The 20,100-nt window shown below is 39.8% G+C and overlaps 1 protein-coding gene across 6 annotated transcripts in view; it reads right to left on the bottom strand.

The window, feature by feature from the left end:
• Positions 1 to 20,100, bottom strand: part of LOC132402794 (transcriptional-regulating factor 1) — a 260,989-nt gene that overhangs the window by 190,340 nt on the left and 50,549 nt on the right. For 3 of the 6 annotated variants that reach the window (XM_059985781.1, XM_059985785.1, XM_059985786.1), the window contains exon 1: positions 19,025 to 19,219. The exons of the other annotated variants lie outside the window; for them this stretch is intronic. The gene's annotated coding sequence lies outside the window, so the exon portion shown is untranslated. Of the gene's footprint in view, positions 1 to 19,024; positions 19,220 to 20,100 lie in introns of those variants that run through there. 6 annotated transcript variants of the gene reach the window in all.

Below are 20,100 nucleotides of genomic sequence, written 5' to 3'. Positions count from 1 at the left end.
ATTTTCAATTAAGAAGAAATGCTTTGTATTCTCCTCAAGAGTGGTCACCCGCAAGAAGAGTCAATCATCTTGCATGTTCATGATGGAATGCAAGTATTCAGATGCTTCAAGACTTCAGATCAACTCGGAGTCCTGCCACCTGCAGAAGCTTTGTACAATTCGGCAGTTGTGGGCTGTATCAGCTGGGGTCAAGAGGCTGAGTAAAGAATGGTAGACAACTTTGTTGAGTGGTGTGGGCTGAATCACCTGCTAATACTAAGCTGAATACTTAGGAACTCACCTGGACAATAAACTGGACTGGACTTAAAATACAGAGGACCTGTACAAGAAGGGACAGAGCCGACTGTAACTTCCTGAGGAGCCTACGGTCATTCAACATCTGTAGTACTATGCTGCAAATGTTCTATGACTCAGTGGTGGCCAGCATTCTATTCTACCCTACGGTCTGCTTTAGTAACAGACTAATTCCACTGCGATGCACCACTGAATGCCACAGGAGATCCTTTCACCCTGTCAGAGTACTGCTATTATGCTCTTCCTGAGATCAGCAGAGCAACATCCTCTCAATTTTGGACCCTCATCTGTCACACCTGATACCAGGGCAACAGCTGACAGCCCTGCCCTTCCCTCCATTTCCTTTACTGCAATATAATCCCATGTGCCAATCCCTGCTCTCAGCTCATCTGTCTGAGCAGTGAGGCTTCTCACATTGAAGTGAGTGCCAGTAACTAGTGTAAAACATATACAGGTGTCTCCCGCTTTACGAGTGTTTGCTTTACGCCATTTCACTTTTACAAAAAGACCTGCATTAGTAACTTGTTTTCGCATTACAGAAGATTTTTGCTTTTATGAAAATTTTTCCCATATAAAATTAATGGTTCCTTGTTCTACGCCATTTCGGCTTAAGAAAGGTTTCATAGGAACACTCTGTCTTTGTGGGGGGGGGGGGGGGGGAAGACATCTGTAATGTCTTGGCTTGAAATGTCAACTGTTTATTCATTTCCACAGATGCTCTCTGACCTGCTGAGTTTCTCTAGCATTGTACACTTTGTATTACTCCGGATTTCCAGCATTTGCAGAATCTTGTGTTTCTGATGTGCAGGTAACTAGAAGCTACTCTACAGGAAATTGCCGGGTCAATGGGGCCCAGCTGCTGCCTGTGCTGTAACAACTACGATTCTATGGAACCAGGTAACAAACTGCACCCAGTTAATGTACACTCAAATCACTATATGTTCTGGAGACATTGACAGCAACTTGGGCAGATTTTTTTAGACCAGCGTTTCAAGAAAACTGGCAGAAGAAGTTTGATCTCTTAGTTTATGTGCTAGAATGACTCTTTCATTAGCACAAAAGATTTCTTGCATTATTTATAACATACACTTACTAAATTCATACTCTCAACAAAAGCGAATAGCTTGCTCTTTTATTTGTTTGTGGAACCATTCAGTGCTCTTGTTGGGTGCTTTGCAAAACAACCATCATAAAAATCTACATGTATATTGGATACAATTCACGTTTCAAAATTTGGTGTTGGAAAAAATGCAGGCTCTTTCTTTCTCATTAGTATCAGAAGATACTAAAGAAATGAAAGAGAATATTTTAAAATACTACAGAAAACAAACAGCAGAATTGGGATACAAATCAAGAAACCAAGGAGCACACTAATAACAAATGAGGATCACAGCAATAAAAATCTTGTTTTGCAGAAACGATGGGAGAAGCAAAACAATTGCCTTATCAGTTGCTATGACTGAAACTCACTCAGTACATCATTTTAAGAGCAAAGGTTCCAAGGCAAAACCACATACAGCATTTTTTCAGCATGCTCTAAAGTAGCACCACAGAGTATTACGGTGCTCTATGGCACAGAAAATGGCCCAACTCATCCATACCAATCAATCTGAGCTAGTCTTATTTGCCTGCAGCTGGCCCAATTAAGCAGCTACCCCAATTAGCCAAAGTTTCATGGAAATAGTTAAAGAGATATAAAAAAGGCACTGTGTAACACTTTACATATTTAAATGAAATACCAATAGTTCTACAGTGATATAAAACTGTATTTGTTCCTAAGATAGAGCAATTCATGCAGTGTACATAATGAACAAAAAATTAGTGCAGACATCTAGCACAGATAATGGACTGCCCTCATACAATGCTATCAATAACTGCATCCTCAAAATCTTCATTTTCATTGTACCATTCAAGATGATTGCTATACCTTCAAATTCTTTGTGGTTCCTAAAGCATTGAGGTAGTGAAATTGTTTCATTTTCACTCTCGGCTGTTTCTGGCATTTCCAAGCCTGAATGCTTGAAACCACATTAAGCAAAACAGTTCTGAATTGTCTCACTGCTTATTTCTCACCAACTATCAGTGACAAAAAATTACTGCTTTTTGAACACACACACACACAACTGATGCTATTTAAAAACTGTTCGCTCTCAGCACGGTATAGCTTCAACGGCCATACAAGCGCATGCAACTAATGCTAGTTAGAATCTGTTTGACAAGCCTCCTGCCTCATTAAAGCGACATAGTGTTCCAAATAAACTAAGGCAATCCTGGCAATTTTCTCAATTAGTTTTTGTCCTTTAAGTGTGGTCCCAAATAAGTGGCTGCCCTGATTAAATGATGGACCAATTAACCAAAATCTACTGTACATCAAAACCTTTACTATTCATGAATCTACCTAAATAAGTCTCAAATCTTGTTATTGTATCTACCTCTATCACTTCTTCTGGCAGTTTATTCCATGTACCAACCACCCTCTTGTGAAAAACTTACCCCTACTGCCCCATGCGTTTATTTCCCTTCTCAGAAACAGGCCTTTTGGCACATCAAGTTCAATTGACCTGCACCTGGACTATAGTCCACTATAATCCTCACAACTACGTACCTAACCAAATTTCTCAAATGTTGAAATCTCACTGGAATCTACCACTTCCATTGGCAGCTCATTCTACACTCTCACCACCCTCCGAGAGAAGAAATTCCCCCTCATATTCACCTTAAGCATTTCACCCTTAACCCAAGGCCTCTAGTTCATGTCTCACTCAAGCTCAGTGGAAAAAGCCTGCTTGCCTTTACCTATCTATATCCCTTATACCACCATCAAATCTCCCCTTATTCTTCTACATTTGAGGGAATAAAATCCTAATTTATTCAATCTTTCCCTATAACTCAGGTCCTCAAGTCCTAGCAACATCCTTGTAAATTTTCTCTGCACTTTTTCCAATCTTATTGATATTTTTTTCTGTAGGTAGGTGACCAAAACTCCACACAATACTCCAAATTAGACTCACAGATGTCATACATGACTTCAACATAACATACCAACTTCTGTACTCAATAGTTATGAAGGTCAATGTAGCACATGCTTTCATTGCAATCCTATCTACCTGTGACAACATATTCAAGGAATTATGGATCTGTATTCACAATCCCTCTGTTCTATCACGCTCCTCACTGTGTACGTTGTACCCTGGCTTGTCCTCCCAAAGTACAACATCTCACATTTGTCTGCAATAAATTCCATCTGCCATTTTTCATCCCATTTTTCCAGATGGTCCAGATTCCACTACAAGCTTTGGTAGTATTCCTCATCCCCAGTCTTGATGTTATCTGCAAATTTGCAGATCTATTTTAGCACATCATCATCCAGATCATTGATATAGATGACAGACAGACAGACCAATGTCTGCAGCATATCACTAGTCACAGAAACAACCATCTCTGGCTTCTCCTGCAAATCCAGTGTCTAATCCAATTTACAACCTTATCCTGAATTCTGAGCATCTGAACAGATGGTTGTTGACTTCAGGAGGGCATGGAGCGACCACTCCCCGCTGAACATCAACGGCTCCTCAGTAGAGATTGTTAAGAGCACCAAATTTCTTGGTGTTCACCTGGCAGAGAATCTCACCTGGTCCCTCAACACCGGTTCCATAGCAAAGCAAGCCCAGCAGTGTCTCTACTTTCTGCGAAGGCTAAGGAAAGTCCATCTCCCACCCCCCCCATCCTCATCACATTCTACAGGGGTTGTATTGAAAGCATCCTGATCAGCTGCATCGCTGCCTGGTTCGGAAATTGAACCATCTCGGATCACAAGTCCCTGCAGCGGATAGTGAGGTCAGCTGAGATGATCATTGGAGTCTCTCTTCCCACCATTACAGACATTTACACTACACACTGTATCCTCAAAACAAGCAGCATTATGAAGGACCCCATGCACCCCTCATACAATCTCTTCTCCCTCCTGCCATCTGGGAAAAGGCTCCGAAGCATTAGGGCTCTCATGGCCAGACTATGTAAGAGTTTCTTCCCCCAAGCTATCAGACTCCTCAATACCCAGAGCCTGGACTGACACCTTGCCCTATTGTCCTGTTTATTATTTACTGTAATGCCTGCACTGTTTTTGTGCACTTTACGCAGTCCTATGTAGGTCTGTAGTCTAGTGTAGCTTTCTCTGTGTTGTTTTTTTTTTTTTTACGTAGGTCAGTCTAGTTTTTGTGCTGTGTCATGTAACACCGTGGTCCTGAAAAACGTTGTCTCATATTTACTATGTACTGTACCAGCAGTTATGGTCGAAATGACAATAAAAGTGACTTGACTTGACTTCTTGACCAACCTCCCATGCAGGACCTTGACAAAGACACAAGAAAACATGCACTGACTTTCTTTTATCAACTTTCCTGGTATCTTCTTTGAAAAACCGTAAGATTGGTTAAACACAACCTACCACACACAAAGCCATGCTGACTATCCCCAATCAGATCCTGGTTATCCAAAAACTTGTATATCCAATTCCTTTGAATACCTTCCAATAACCTTCCCACTACTGATATCAGGCTCAGAGGCATATAATTTCCTGGCATATTCTTAGAGCCTTTCTTAAACAATGGAATAATATTAGCTACCCTCCAATCCTCTGGCACCTCACCCATGGCTAAAGATGTTCTAAGTATCTCAATTAGGACCCCTATATTTGCTGCACTAACCTCCCACAGAGTCTAAGGGAACACCTTATCAGGCCGTGGAATTTGACACCCTAATTTGATAGCAAACACCTCCTTCTTTATGACCTGTATCCATAACCTAGGTCCATGACCTAGCTGTTGCTTTGCCTCACTTCAGTGTCCATCTCCCTAGTAAATACTTATGTAAGAAGAAACCATTTAAGATCTCCCATGTCTCATTCAGCTCCAGGTATTGATGACCACTTTGATCATCCAGAAGACCAATTTTGTCCCTTGCTATCCTTTTGCTCTTAATATATTTGTAGAAACCCCTGGGATTTGTTTTCAACTTCTCTATTCCGGAAAAGAGACTATCTACCTCAATCTGTGCCCATATATCAACTCAATAAACCTCTACAAGGTCAACCCTCTGCCTCTTTTAGTTCCAGCCTATCCAGTCTCTCCTTATAATTGAAGTCCTAGCAACATCCTTGTTTATATTTTTTCCATCCCCCTTAGCTTAGTCACATCCTTCTTATAGCATCCCAGGTGCAGTCTCCCTAATGCTCTTATGCCTCAACACTTCTACTCAATGCCACAATCAATGGACCAGTATGCCAAGAAACTTCCTTCATTGCCCTCTCTACCTGTGTCATCACTTTCATGAAACTATACATGCATCTATTTGACTCTCTCTGTTCTACAATACTTTCCAGCACCCTGCCATTCATTGCGAATGTCCAACCATGAATTAACTTGAAGTGAGTTATCTCCACTTGTTCAATTATTTCATAGAACTGAGAATATTACAGCACAGTACAGACCTGTCAGCCCACAAAGTTGTGTCAACTTTTTAACCTACTGTCAGATCAATCTATTCTTCCTCCCATATAGGCACACAGATGACACAAAAATGGAGGCCAATCTAAGAGTCTCTTGAATGTCCATAATGTATCTGTCTCTATCACCACCCCGGCAGCACATTTCAGGCACCTGTCACTTTCTGAGTATAACCTTTCCTCTGACATTAACCCCATACTTTCCTCCAATCACCTTAAAAGTTATACCCTTTCACACAAGCCATTTGTGCCCAAGGAAAAGTCTCTGGCTGTCTACTTGATCAAATACAGTTCAACAGAATTCTTAAAATAGCTTTACATTATACAGTATATGGTTGTCCTCAATCAACAGCCTATTTAGCATCCTAATAACTCACTGCCTCCACACTGGGTTAGTCTACAGTGTTATGCATCTACAATAACCAAGCACAATCTGCACCTTCCACCTCCACCACCTAGTTGTCCAAAAGAGGCATGTCAATGAAAATACCACCATGCTCAGGTCATACACTTCATAGCCTGAATTTATATGTAAATTCCTTCATCACTACTGGATCAAATCTGTCCAATTCTTCACAGCAGTATGTTTTCAACATACAGACAATAGCAATTTAAGTCAAATCTCTATCACCTTTAAGGGAAATTAAGAAAGAGAATGCTCTTAATTTGTTATTATTTTGTATTATAATCAATCACCTAGGCTGGTTTTATCATAATTTGCACCAGCCACCATCATCACAATGTATCACAAATCTTAACTTTTTTTAAAAAAACGTACAACATTTCACATATGAATGAAGTCGAGTTAACAACTACTAGCACCTTTACGTTTCTAAAACCATGTGAAAAAAACTACCAAAGATCATGACATTTTTTGCCTTCCTGTTCCACATTCCTGTTTCTTAATCAATATCAAATAATAATTTGATATTCTCATACTAGTTTAACATACTCACTGATTGAGAAGTTTGACAGATGATAAAATGAGCAAGAAAAAAATAACCATCATACTTGCACAGCTACTCAATGGGATTGCAGCTAAATTATTTTTTACCACAGCAATATTTCCTTCACTAATCTTGTTCATATCTCAAAGTACATCAATCTCCACTTTCAATATATTCACTGACTATGCCTCCTAAGGAAAGAATTCCAAAACTTCACTACTGTCTGGTTGAAGACAGTTCTTCCTATTTCAGTCCTGATCAATGACTTGCACTCCAACCAAGGAAGCATCAAATTTGCATGCACTCTCATTCTTCTCCAAGACCAGTTTTGCTTAATTTTTTTTTTCCCTTGTGACAATCTGCCCCATCCTCATGTCCATTTCTGGATTCATTCACCTTCATTGCACTCCCTTCTTCAAAGGCAACTGCTGTCAAGAGAACAGATGAATCAATATCTTAATTTCAATATCAATAATCAAGACACAAATCCTGCAGTGTTGGATTAGCTCTGTCAGGGACTTCAGGGTGCAAGCTCATGATTACTGTTATAAAAATGTTTTAATGCAAGCAGCACAGTGATATAAAAAGCAATGACTCCCCTATGGAGTTTAGTCCAGGTCAAAAATCGATCACTTTGCTAAAACTTCCAAAGCCTTTCTAGAGCTCTCTTCTTGCCTCCCCCTCCCCCCCACCCAGGTTAGTGTTTAAATTGTACACATTTTCTACCCTTTGCTGAATTCTCATCCTAATAGTTTACATAGATTTACATAGCTCAGAGACAGGCATAACTCAATGCAAATCTATGGAAATACATTATCTAATTATTTATCTATCCTTCTTTTCTAGAGCATGGGGCCCTTGCTGAAAAGAATATCATTTTTATTATCATTAGAGTAAATCATATTTGTACCCTTACCAATGAATTCAGTTTTCTTCTATAATCAGAATGGAACTGTGCACTGTACATCTCCCAATCAAAATACAGTACAATTCTCTCACCAGAACTATGTTACTCATTCATCTCAGAGACAGATTAAACTAAAACAGCATTCAACTAATATTAATGTACATTCATATTTTGAAATTATGATCAAGCAATAGTTTAGAATTTGAAGAAAATTTAGAAACTTAATTCCTAACAGAAAAATCAAACAATCTTAGAAGTTTGAAGCAAGATTTGAGAATTCAGCCCCATCCAAAAAGACTTCAGTAGGAAATGCACAGGATTTAACTTTGAAGAGCAGATAATAACTATCATGCTAATACTAGCTTTAAGTGCAGCAAGAACAAAAATAACATTCAAAACAGCTGAACAGTGGTGTGAACACAAATACATTGGCCAAAATTCAAAATATAGTACTAAGCTGCATAAAGAAAACCAGGAATAGGTGCAGACCCCTCAAGCTTATCCATGAATCAATAGATAAAAAATCATCTTGAGTCTTGATTCCGTCTTCTTCTTTGGTTACTATGGTCTAACAAATCATCAGTTCAACATTGTGCAGTGATTCCACAGTGACTGTTCTCAAACTGTCAATAAAAGGGGAGAGACAAAATGGCACAGCAGCAAACATTGGCAGTCAATCACCATTTATTGCTTGTCCCCCTCAGCACAAACCAAATTCGAAGCCCCATTCTTAATATCCTGTTTAGCCTAATAGCCTGGTTGAATTGCACCACAGTGCCAAGTGTCCAGAGTTCAATCCTGACTTCAGGTGCTCTCTCTGTAGTTTGTATGTTCACTCTGTGACCACACAGGTTACTTCAAGGTACCTCTCACATAAATGGAGGCTTGATAGTGTGGACTCAGTGGGCTGAAGAAACTGTTTCAGTTACGCATGATTCTATGACTATGACCTCAGTAACAATCTGATCTTATGTAAGAACAATAGGGACGGAGCGGATTGTTGACCAAAATTGGATGTTCATACAAAATTAATGAAGGCTTAACAAATCAATGTCAGGAAACCATAAGGGCCTCTGAAAATTTTAATTTTGCCCTCTGAGCACATACATCTGCAAGCAAGGTCAAAAACAACCCTCTAGTCAGCACCTCAAAAGTTCTCTACAGTACATATGCAGCTCTGAAGTGGGTGGCCGGGCCACATTTGCCCAAGACAAAGGATCTTTCAAAATACAACTACGTAAAAAAAATTATCCAAATTGAAAAGAAACTACAGCTCCACACTTGCAATCTAATGGCATTTGCACAATTCCCTGAGCAACATGAAAGAATCCATTACTCAGACATTTCCCTTGAGTTTGCAAGCACACCGATCCAAGATAGATTTTTAAAAAAGATAAAGTATGTGCAGAGAGGATGCAATGTCTTAACTTCAATCGTTTGCTGTTACAAATGCCTTCACTTTCATGACTGAATACAAACTATACATTGGCTTTGATGTAAAAAAAATCCCAAGACTACTAGTATTGATTTAGAAACAACACAGTGACTCTACAAACCAAACTTAATTTCTTCCTTCCTTCCTTTTCTGAAGTCACTGGCCTTCTGCTAAGCAGGATTCCTTGGCCACAATTGCCTCATTCACATGCCACTTGCTCACGGGAGCTTTTACAGTGAAAAACTGCAAGCTATATAACTATCGGGGAGGGGGGGGGAAGAGGGGGGATAGAAATTACAGGCAAGCATTATCTTGTTCTCACCAAATGGCCATCACATGCAGAGTTACTGCTGGGTTGAGAGGACAACCACCAGGAGCAGATGCCAAATCAACATTTGTCCTCTCAAACCAGAAATAGCAAACAGAATTTTGACACTGCTCAGATATTTGTTTTTATTTTTTTCTACTTCAATCTGGATGGTGGCACAATAAAGTTCAAAGTAAAATTTATTATCAGAGTACATACATGTCACCACATACAACTCTGAGATTCTTTTTCTGCCGATAAAAATTGCGTATCCATCAGGTTCTAACAATGGGTGAAAAAAGCAAACAAAAACAAAGATTTGTTTAAGACTATAAAAATATTTAACTGATCTAATTATGAGATATTTTGTGAAGTAAGAGAACAGTACAATAATTCTTAAACTAACACAATACAAACTCCTTTCATGAAAAGTGGTGTAAAGAACTAATCAATCTCTAAAAAAAAGCTTGATTGAAGTAATTTGCTAGTCAGTGTGCAATGAAAGGATAGAAATTTGTAATTTTTAGCAAAAGAGCAACAGGAAGGAATGAAGGCTCCACACATCTGCCACCACACACAGTTATAGGGGTTGGATCAGAATCCATAAATAGCTTACAGAAGGGAAATGGAGAAGTGCGGGGAATGGGATAAGGAATTCAACTCTGTTAACTCTTTCAGAGAAGCAGAGTGGGTGCTTTGAGCATCCTGGCCAACTTCCATGATACAAGGTTCAAAATTTAATTAGAATGAACTAGTTCCAAAACATGCTACGTTTTCAAATGAGCTCTCTGGAGGTAAACAAATTATTTTACTCATTAGTTTAATTGTACTTGTACTGACTGATGAAATACAACCCTGCTATAAATTCTTAAGAATTATAAATGCTGCATATTATCCCACATTTTAAAACACATATGGTAACCTGTAATTTCATCGAGCCCGATCAGGCAACAGTGCAAGAAATCTTTGCTGGAATCGCTGAAAAGGAAAAATAAAATCGCATATGGCCTATGAATTGACTGAATTTCTAACACAATACCAAAACACAGCCTGAAAGATAGCTTTACTCTTCAGTATAATTTACCTGCTGCATATTTTGTACCTTAACCAAAAAATCTCTCACACCTAATGCTACCCACAGAAGGATTAAGTCTGGTTTAGGATGGTGATGGTGAATCTCAGCGTCTTCTGGTTGGTGGTCAATGAAACACACAAACCAACTAAATACTTTATTATTCACTCATTTTTGGTAAACGATCGTCGCAAGCAATAACCTGCAACTTTCCTTTGGACTTGGAAGCAATTCGATAAGGCAGAACTAAGGCAAGGAGAGGCTAGGCAAGGCAACAGGCCCTTGGCCGAGAGTGAGGAAGACCCAAGGTTTGATCAATTTAAGCACCAAGCCATATCCAAAAGGTCAGGTACAAGCCAAATTGAGGCAGCAGGGTCCAGGCCCCAGAGCATATCAAAGCAACTGAATTTGATGTTCGGACAATAAATTAGGCAGCGAGCCAGATTGAAAAAGTCAGGGTGTCAAGGCCCAAGGCAATAAATGGACTGGTTCACTGCTTCACCCTGTGCTGAACTAAGGGTCTGTGGACGGACTCTCTTTGTGGACTTCAATTCAGAACGCTATTTGTTTAATGTGTGATGTGTTTTTTTTTCCCCTCTGCACATTGTGATTGATTGTCTTTAAAAAAAAAACGGGTTCTTCTGGGTTTCTTTGTGGTTGCCTATTAGGAGATGAATTTCAAGGTCGTATAATGTATACATTGATGATAAACGTATTTTGAATAGCTAGATACATTTACAAACTGACACCAATGACACTGCCATTGATTCTGAGCATTTTTCTGATCTACAGAAGTTGTATATTATTCAAACTCACCGTGTTTTAAACTGTTCGCTGTTGAAAATGTAGTGATCTTCCCAAAATTCCCAAAGAACAGTGATATCAAGGATTAACTTGTATGTGTAATCTTGAAAGAGATAGAAATGTAGTGTAGGAGTGAAATTATACATGGCTTAAGTTAAAATAATAAACAATGAAGAAGGACCCCAATGGGAACTGACACCAAATTTTCCCCACAGGAAAAATTGTTCTGTGACTTCTCATCAATGCATTTATTTTAAAACATGAAATGAGACAGTAACTGAAATGTTGAGGCCCAGTAACCAAACATGAGATCCTGTACTACCTTGGAATATAGACAGCTGAGACTATACACAACCAACAGCTGTTTAAACCCATGAACTGTAAATTTACTTTACACAAACATTTACAGCCTTCAGTCAAACAAACCATTTCATTCTCAACTTCCAGTAATCTTAACATATAAACTATCAGAAATAATCTTAAAAGCTAACAGTAAAAGCTACTAAAAATACTCTAACACTGGAAAATGTAATGCCACTGCTGCTTATACCCATGTCAGCATCAAGTAGTGAAATGCCGATGTTATGCACTTCCTGGTGTGTGCCAGTAAAGTGCCTTAACCTTCAACTTCACAATAAACTATGAATGTATCAATATAACATTGTCAACAAATAGCACTGGATATCAATTTATGAGGACCTGTGTGTTAAGAGCCTACACTGCAAGAAACTCTGCCAAAACTAGATCATCATAGCCATTGCACAGAAACTGGTCTTCCCCCATGAAATTCAAAGGGCTTTGAGCCCAACTCCCAGAAGTAGGCTGATTTATTATTTGGTAGCTTTCAAGATTTTTTTTCCGAATCAGATTTTCGACAAGACTTTCTCAGTCCAACAGCTTGAAGAACTTTGGTTGCGTAGTCAAAAAATGTGCAACCTTTCCTTAAGACTGCTGCCTACACCCATCCAGCAATTATTCACAACTATTAGCATAAGCTGATGCACACTATGACAGACAGCAGGAACAAAAAATATAATGCAGTTTCATGGAACCAGGCAAGAATAGCTTTAATATTGAGTTCTACAAAAGTAACAATATCCTGGAGCTCTTCAAGAATTGATTCAGTAAGAGACATTTAAGAGCCAGTCACATTTAAAGCTTTTAAATAAAAGCTTATGGTTTGAGGGTAATTAATTTGCTTGGAGAAAGCAATGCCTATAGAACACACAATAAAAAAAGCAGAGGTGAGTAAATATTTTCCTGTATGCAGATATGCAGTGAGGTGCCTTAAGACAAAGGGTAAAGGATATATTCTGTTTTGTGCAGGATAGGTTACAGCTGATGACAAGTTGGAAATGAACAATTTGAAATTAGTAAAGACTGAGTTTATGAAAGCGTAGATAAAGATTACAGGATCTGAAGAAGGGAGGAGCAGGAAGTCGGATTTGAAGTTCATTTCTGGTTGAACAAGACTTAAAATGCAAAAACTGAACACAATTAACTTTAACAAATAGATGGCAAAATGTTGGAAAGCAGGGAAACAAAGTCCATGGCAGCAACTAATTTTGTTTTCGGTCACCTTGAGCTGAAGGAACACAGATGAATCATTCAGAATAAATTTGCTGAAGCGTGTATTTGAAAAAAAAATTCAATTTCCCCATAAATTCTACAAGCTGGGTCCTTAAAGTCATTCTCAGGTTTTGAGTTTTGTTGCAGTTAGGTTCACAAGTCCAATGCATCTGCCAAGTTGAGTACGTGCTGCACCCTGAACTACCATTTGGATTTTAAACACGGGTGAATGATAGATGTTACTTCTAAGCATACAAAGCCACAAGTCATCTAACACTCAGCTGAATCAATGTAAAGTAGGCACTACATTGGCATAGCAGATAGTACGACACAATTACAGCATTCTGGATTTCGGAGTTCAGTTCTGACGGGTGCTGTTCTGTAAGCAGTCTCTCTACATCCTCGCCAAGGAATGCATGGGATTTCCCTGTGTACTCCCACAATCCAAAGACATACCGAGTAGGTTAATTAATCATTGTGAATTGTCCTGTGATTAGGCTAGGGTTAATCAGCGTTGTGGGGTTGTTAGGGCAGCATGGCTCAAAGGGCCAACTCTGTGCTGTATTGCAAAGTAAATAAATAAATTAAAATCCTTAAGTATTAACACACAACATTCATGATCCCATTACAATCTTTAAAAATGAATGAAATGCCAAAACTGATATTACATTGTCCTTTTGTGAAAATTCACAGTTTAACGAGATCATGTGTCCCAGTAATATATAGCTAAAAATATACAACAGAATGAAAAACAACAGTGACAATATTGCCATTAGAATAGATTAAAAAAAAAACAAGCAAACTGAAAGAGAAAATTCTGTTATGTAGTGGTCAGGGCAGTACATAACCCATTTGTTGCTTTCTGCAACATTTGTATGCTAATATTTATGCTAACTCAATGACAAGAAAGTTAAAACTTAAAATAAAAAGATTACTGCAATAAACCCACAGCTCCCTCAACAATCCATTTCAACTGTAATGCCAAAACTAATGAAAATGAATATATAATTAACACAGCCAATTTACTGTCAACTATCAATTCAAACAGAAGAATACAGAAGAATGAGTATTAAGTACAAGCCCAACTTGATTAAAAGCAAAAAAGGTTGAAGTGCTATTACAAATCAATGAGATTTCAACATAAATAGAATGACAATTAGCACAATGAATATTTCCAAACTTTGTTATCATATTTCAACACAAACGGGGAAGAGTATTAATAAAGAACAGCATCCAGTACAACAGATTGCCCTTGATTACCAATACTATAGTCTTTAAATTGCACACTAATGTCTAATATTAATACACAACAAAGTAATTAATTATCTGAAAAGTGCTTCAAAACACTGAGAGCCTGACAGGGACAATATAAATGCAGGTTCTTTATTGGCACTGAGTGCCCTGATGTAATAGTGGTGAAAAGAAGCAATGTTTTCAGAAACCACAGGAATTCCCGTGTGCCTAAGAAATATGCTATGACCCCACATTTTCTGGGTTAGTGACAAGAATAGGTCAATTCAAGACATAACAGCCTATGCAAAATTCAGAAAAGCATTCATATTTGCTTATTAAACACATCAAAAAATAGGTATTAAAATCAGTTGTTATCACTTAACTAAAAAAGGTGGTCTTACAGTCCATGCTGTAGCCCACAGCTCAGGTGTTTTCCTTGCAGAGTTTGAAAACTCTGCCCATGAGTATCTGGGTTTGCTCCAGGTGCTCAAGGTACTTCCAAAGTGAAACAAGTTTCCCATTAATGAATTGGCTACTTTAAATTCCTCTTTGGTGCAAGTTAACAGCAAAAAGAAAATTAGCACAGAGGATGGGAGGGTGGGGTGGTGGCACTGACAGGGATTTATGCTGCTGCATTGTAGGGAAATAATGGTAAGGCAATAGGGAGAGAAAGAATGGCATGATGAGGTTGCATCCCTTGAAGATGCCCCCCTCCCTGAACCCACTATGCCAAATGGCCGCCTTCTGTGCCATTGTAAATATCAGCAGTCCCTTTCTCTGACGTTGTCATAGTGGAGAGGCTAGTGAGTTTCTGAAATCCTGAGAGTGATGCTGATGGTGTATGGAGTTTAGCCATCCGGTGCTTAGCTCCTGGAAGGGTCACCCAATACAGGGACTTTCCAGACAAAGAGCAACCCAACCAAGACCTGAACAGTGGACCTGGCAAAAGATGATGACTCATTACAATGGCAGTAAAGGCAGAGGAAGGCTGCAACAGAGAAGGATCCCGAGTTGTTTTTCATTCCATGCCACTAGACCCTGACCTGTCAAGGGTGGGATGGTCGCTGCCTATGCATCAGCTTCCTCATGTTACACAAAGTCACGTACAGGCAATCTCCATTAAGAGAATGCATCCTAACATTATCAGAATATGTGGTTTGCAGGTCCAGCCACCTGAGAACCAACCAATAGGCAACCCCTTCAGAGATCTCCCCAGGACGATAGCTACAGTAAGCAGTCCCACAAGTCAAATAGCTGCTTAAAAAAAACATGTAACCTATTATAATCATGGACAACAATCCAGGATGCCACAAAGACTATAAATAAAACATCTCAAACCCATAACCATTACCCTGAAGGGCAAGGACAGTATGCATATGTAAATATAATCCCATCCAAAGTCACACACTTTCGTGGTGTGTAAATATCATGCTACCTTTACACAGTCACGGGATAAATGAAATAGAATTCACAACAGCAATATGGCAACATATTCATGATCTCAAGTCAACAACAGTTCACAGGCAATCAGGCAATGATGTGTTCAAAATTTTCCCTGACCCTTCTCCACATCAGCTATCCACACCAAAGTCCTTTGCCAGTCTGTGGTTAACATAATTACAGTGCAAACAGTAAAAAGCTCAAACTAATTTGCCTACACCAATACAAAGGAATGTACAGTAAGTGATTTACAGTTGTGTGAATATCCACTTGGATTGCAGCTGTATTGGAGGACATGTGGTGATGCATAAACAAATTGCTTCATAAAAGACTAGCAATTTGCTGGAGAAAGGTTAGGAGAAAAGAGGTAAAGCAGCATTTGTGAGGGGAAAGGAGCTGCTGATGTTTCAAATCAAAACAATGTAACAGGACTCAAACAGCATCTTCAGACTGTGTCTCCTTAAATACAGTACAGAACTTGGATACAGTTAGAGATTAGAAGGTTCTACGTAATGGTGGAAAGGACTGCACGGGCAGGAGAGAGAGCAATTTTCTTACCATGGGGTTGTGCAAATAGGACCCAAAACAAAATTAATTTACAAATCAAGTATCTGCAATGAAGTGTAACAGGGAAACATCTTGAGATTGAGTATGGCACAACACTCGCATGACTTGTCATATCAGTGCCTAAGAAAAACGTGGTAAACTGTGTCAATGACTATCATTCCGTAGGAATTACATCCACTCTGATTAAATGCTTTGAGAGACTGGTTATGAAACATACCAGCTACTGCCTTAGAAGTGACTTAGATCCATTCTGATTTGCCTAATGTCAGAACAGGTGAACAGTGGAAGCCATTTCATTGACTCTTCACTTAATCCTGAAACATCTGCACAGTGAAGATGCATCAGGAGGATCCTCATTGACTACAGCTTGGCATTCAATATTATCATCTCCTCAACAAATCAATAAGCTGCAACCCTAGGTAAGCCTCAATACCTTCTTGTGCAATTGGATCCTCAATTTCCTCACTTCCAGACCCCAGTCAGTTTGGATTGGCAACAACATCTCCTCCACAATCTCCATCAGCACAGGTACACCACAAGACTGAGTGTTTAACCTCCCTCCTCCATTCACTTTATACTTATGACTGTGAGACTAAACACAGCTCCAATGCTCTATTTAAGTTTGTCAATGACACCACTGACATTGGCCAAATCAAGGGTGGTGACAAATCAGTACACAGGAGGGAGAATGAAACTCTAGATAAGTGGTGCCACTACAACAACCTCTCACTCAACATCAGCAAAACCAAGGAGATGATTATTGGCTTCAGGAGGAGGAAATCAGAGCCAGTCTTCATCAGAGGATCAGTAGTGGAGAGGGGCAGCAACTTTAAATTCCTCTGTGTTATCATTTCAGAGAATCTAGCTTGGGTCCAGCATGGCAGCACCAAACTTTTTTAGATGCTTGTGAAGATTCGGCATGCCAACTAAAATTTGGACAAACTCCGAAAGATGTGTAGTGGGGAGTATATTGACTGGATGCATCACATCCTGGTATAGAAACCCCAATGCCCTGTAATACAAAACCCTACAAAAATTACTGGATATGGCCCAGTCTATCATGCATAACGCCCTCCCCACCCACCACTGAGCACATATACACGATGCACTGTTGTAGGAAAGCAGCATCCATCAAGGACCCACCCAGGACATGTTCTTTTCTCACTGCTGCCATCGGAAAGTGTTACAGGAGCCTCAAGACCCACATCACCAGGTTCAGGTACAGTTATTACCCCTCAAGCATCAGGCTCGTGAACCGAAGGAGATAACTTTACTCATCCCATCACTTAACTGTTCTCACAACCAACGGACTCACTTTCAAGTCGATGTTTCAGGCCGAGACCCTTCAGGAGGACTCAGCCCGAAACATCAACTGTACTCTTCAGTAAATGCTGCCTGACTTACTGAGTTCTAACATTTTGTGAATGTTACTTGGATTTCCACCATCTGCAGATTTACTTTTGTCACTCACTTTCAAGGACTTGTGTCATATTCTCAATATTTATTGTTTAGTTGTTTATTATTTTTTCCCCTCTTTCTTTTTTTGCATACTGGTTGTCCATCCTGTTGGGTGTGATCCTTTATTGATCCTATTGTGTTTCTTGTACTTGTGATTGCCCACAAGAAAACGAATCTCAGTTTTGTATATGGTAGCATATATGTACTTTGATAATAAATTTACTTTGAATTTTAGAGCCAAGTTCAATCCTGACCTCAGTGGAGGTTGCACACACTCCCTGTGACTGCACTGATTTCCTGCCAAAGGTGAGCAGGTTGGGAGGTTAATTGGCCACTATTAAATTGCCCTGTGTAGTTCAGTGGTCCAACCGGGAGGAAATTATTGACAATATAGGGTGAATGAAAATGGGAATAATGAAGGATTAGTGTGAATGGGTGAGAGTCAGCATGCAATTACTGGGCCAAACCGCCTGCTTCCACACTGTATTTCTCAACAACATTACAGAACTTGTGCAAAATATTTGTCTATTCCAATTTGAATTTTTGATAGTTGCCTTGACAACTGCGTCAAAGCATATAATCCTGCAAAAATATCGGCAGTACATTTATCAAAAATCTAGTTGAGTCTGAAATCTCAAAATGCGATCACATATTAAAAAATATGGTTTCCTTTTTTAATTCTTTGCATTGCCCATAGGTTAATCCCCACACAAAGGTTCCACGAAAGGACGGGATGCCTTCGGCCAAAGTGCACAACTTTTGCCAGACGTAAGTAGATGCAGGAAAAAAATCAATTGAATCAAACCAAATTCACATAAACAGGAACAAATTCACCTGATTGTCTTGCCCTTGGAACGTGCGTTCGCACAAAAATTTAGGGAACCTGTCATTCGTATTTCACCTTAAAAAATTGGTCCCGACCCAGAACACAGCCCAACAAAAATGTTTTTTGGACAAGACTGACGACTTCTGCTTTCAACTCCAAAGAGCTCTAACTCCCCGCCCCTTCCTTGCAGTGTTGCAACAAACACAGTAAAGGCAGATTATAGCGGGGGGCGGGGGGGAACGGCAATGAACTTCCTACAACTATCCTTGAAAATGACTTTCTTTTGTGCCAACACGCGTGGGTCATCTAACTTTCTAACCTTTGCAAACATGCTCTAAGCTCCTGCACACAATTAAAAACTGTGCGCAAAGGAGCGGCAGCACGGGTGCCTGTGGTTGCAACAGCTTCTTGGCCAAGCCCCTGGCGTCCGGCTCCGCAGCGCGGCGCACAGCCCCGCGATGCGTGTGCTAATGTCAGAGGAGTTAGGACAACCTCACACACCAGCCAGGTAAGTGCACCACCCCTCCGTATACTGCAACTCCAAACAAAGTGCATGTGGACTTTCCTCGCCGCTGCATATCGTCGTACAGAGGAAGAAAATACAACCATAGAAAAAGTCATCTTATACCATCACCCAAAAATAGCCTCGAATTCTCACCTACCTTTTGCACTCGCATGCAATCCCTTTGCCCCGCTCGTGAATGCAAAGAAAAGGTGACAAGAGCCAACCTGAGAGCTGCTAGTTTATTTCTGCGTAGTGCAAATAATTGATTTTCTGCAAAAAGTTTCCCTTTCGACGACTCCCTTGTCTCAGCCGCGACACTTTAGCCTTTTACAGTAGGACGCGTTGCATCCTGTAAACAGATAACACTACGCGCCATGTTCAGCAGAATGTAGTGCCCCGTCGCAAAGTTTGCCTTTTAGTCGCTAAATTGGAGTGACTGGCGTTCGAGGTTAGCTATTCCGATTCAAAGTTTTTGCCAACTGAACAAGAAAGTTCCCAGGGTACTTGTCTCACTGACAGTTAGTAGCACAAAGATGAGGGGGGGAAACCTCCGCCGGGATGTCGGGGTCAGGACTTCGCATGCAAAGCAGGAAGTAAGGTGGCCAGGCTTGCCTCGTCTCAATACATTGTAACATCTCCACACTGCCCAGGCATATTCAACCCTCTGGGTCCCGGACACAAAAATAACTCAAATTATACGATCGAACATCTGCATTGATACTTTTTAATACAGTGGATATATTTTATGGACTGTGGCGTCTCCAGCAAAGTCTGTATTTATTGTCAGTTCCCAATTACTCTTGAACTGAGTCACTTGTTAAATCATTTCAGAGGGTAATTTGGAGTCAACCGTCTTGTTCAAGGTTAAATACTGTCAGATCAAACAAGGACTGCAGATTTCCTTCACTCTGAGGATATATGTGAACAAAGTGTTTTTTGCCACTCTAGTAGTTCAAATCACTATTACGTGAGATGTATTTTCAGGTAAACATTTTACTCACACATATCCACAGAATGAAGGAAATCTGCAGTTCTTGTTTGACCGCTTACACATTTCTGTATTTGTTTGTGCTTTATAAAGCATGGGATACCCAGGATCTGGCACCCATTTCAGGTGAGAAACCTTTCTGTTGGGCTCAATGGGATTGAAACTCCCAGGTCAACACCAGCTACTTAAAAGATGTGGCCAGCAATCTAGCAGAAGGACAGGAGGGAAGAATCAGACAATCAAGG

This window comes from Hypanus sabinus, chromosome 12 (genome assembly GCF_030144855.1).
Source record: "Hypanus sabinus isolate sHypSab1 chromosome 12, sHypSab1.hap1, whole genome shotgun sequence".
In the NCBI taxonomy this organism is placed as follows: domain Eukaryota; kingdom Metazoa; phylum Chordata; class Chondrichthyes; order Myliobatiformes; family Dasyatidae; genus Hypanus; species Hypanus sabinus.
This window is presented reverse-complemented; position numbering and strand designations above follow the sequence as displayed.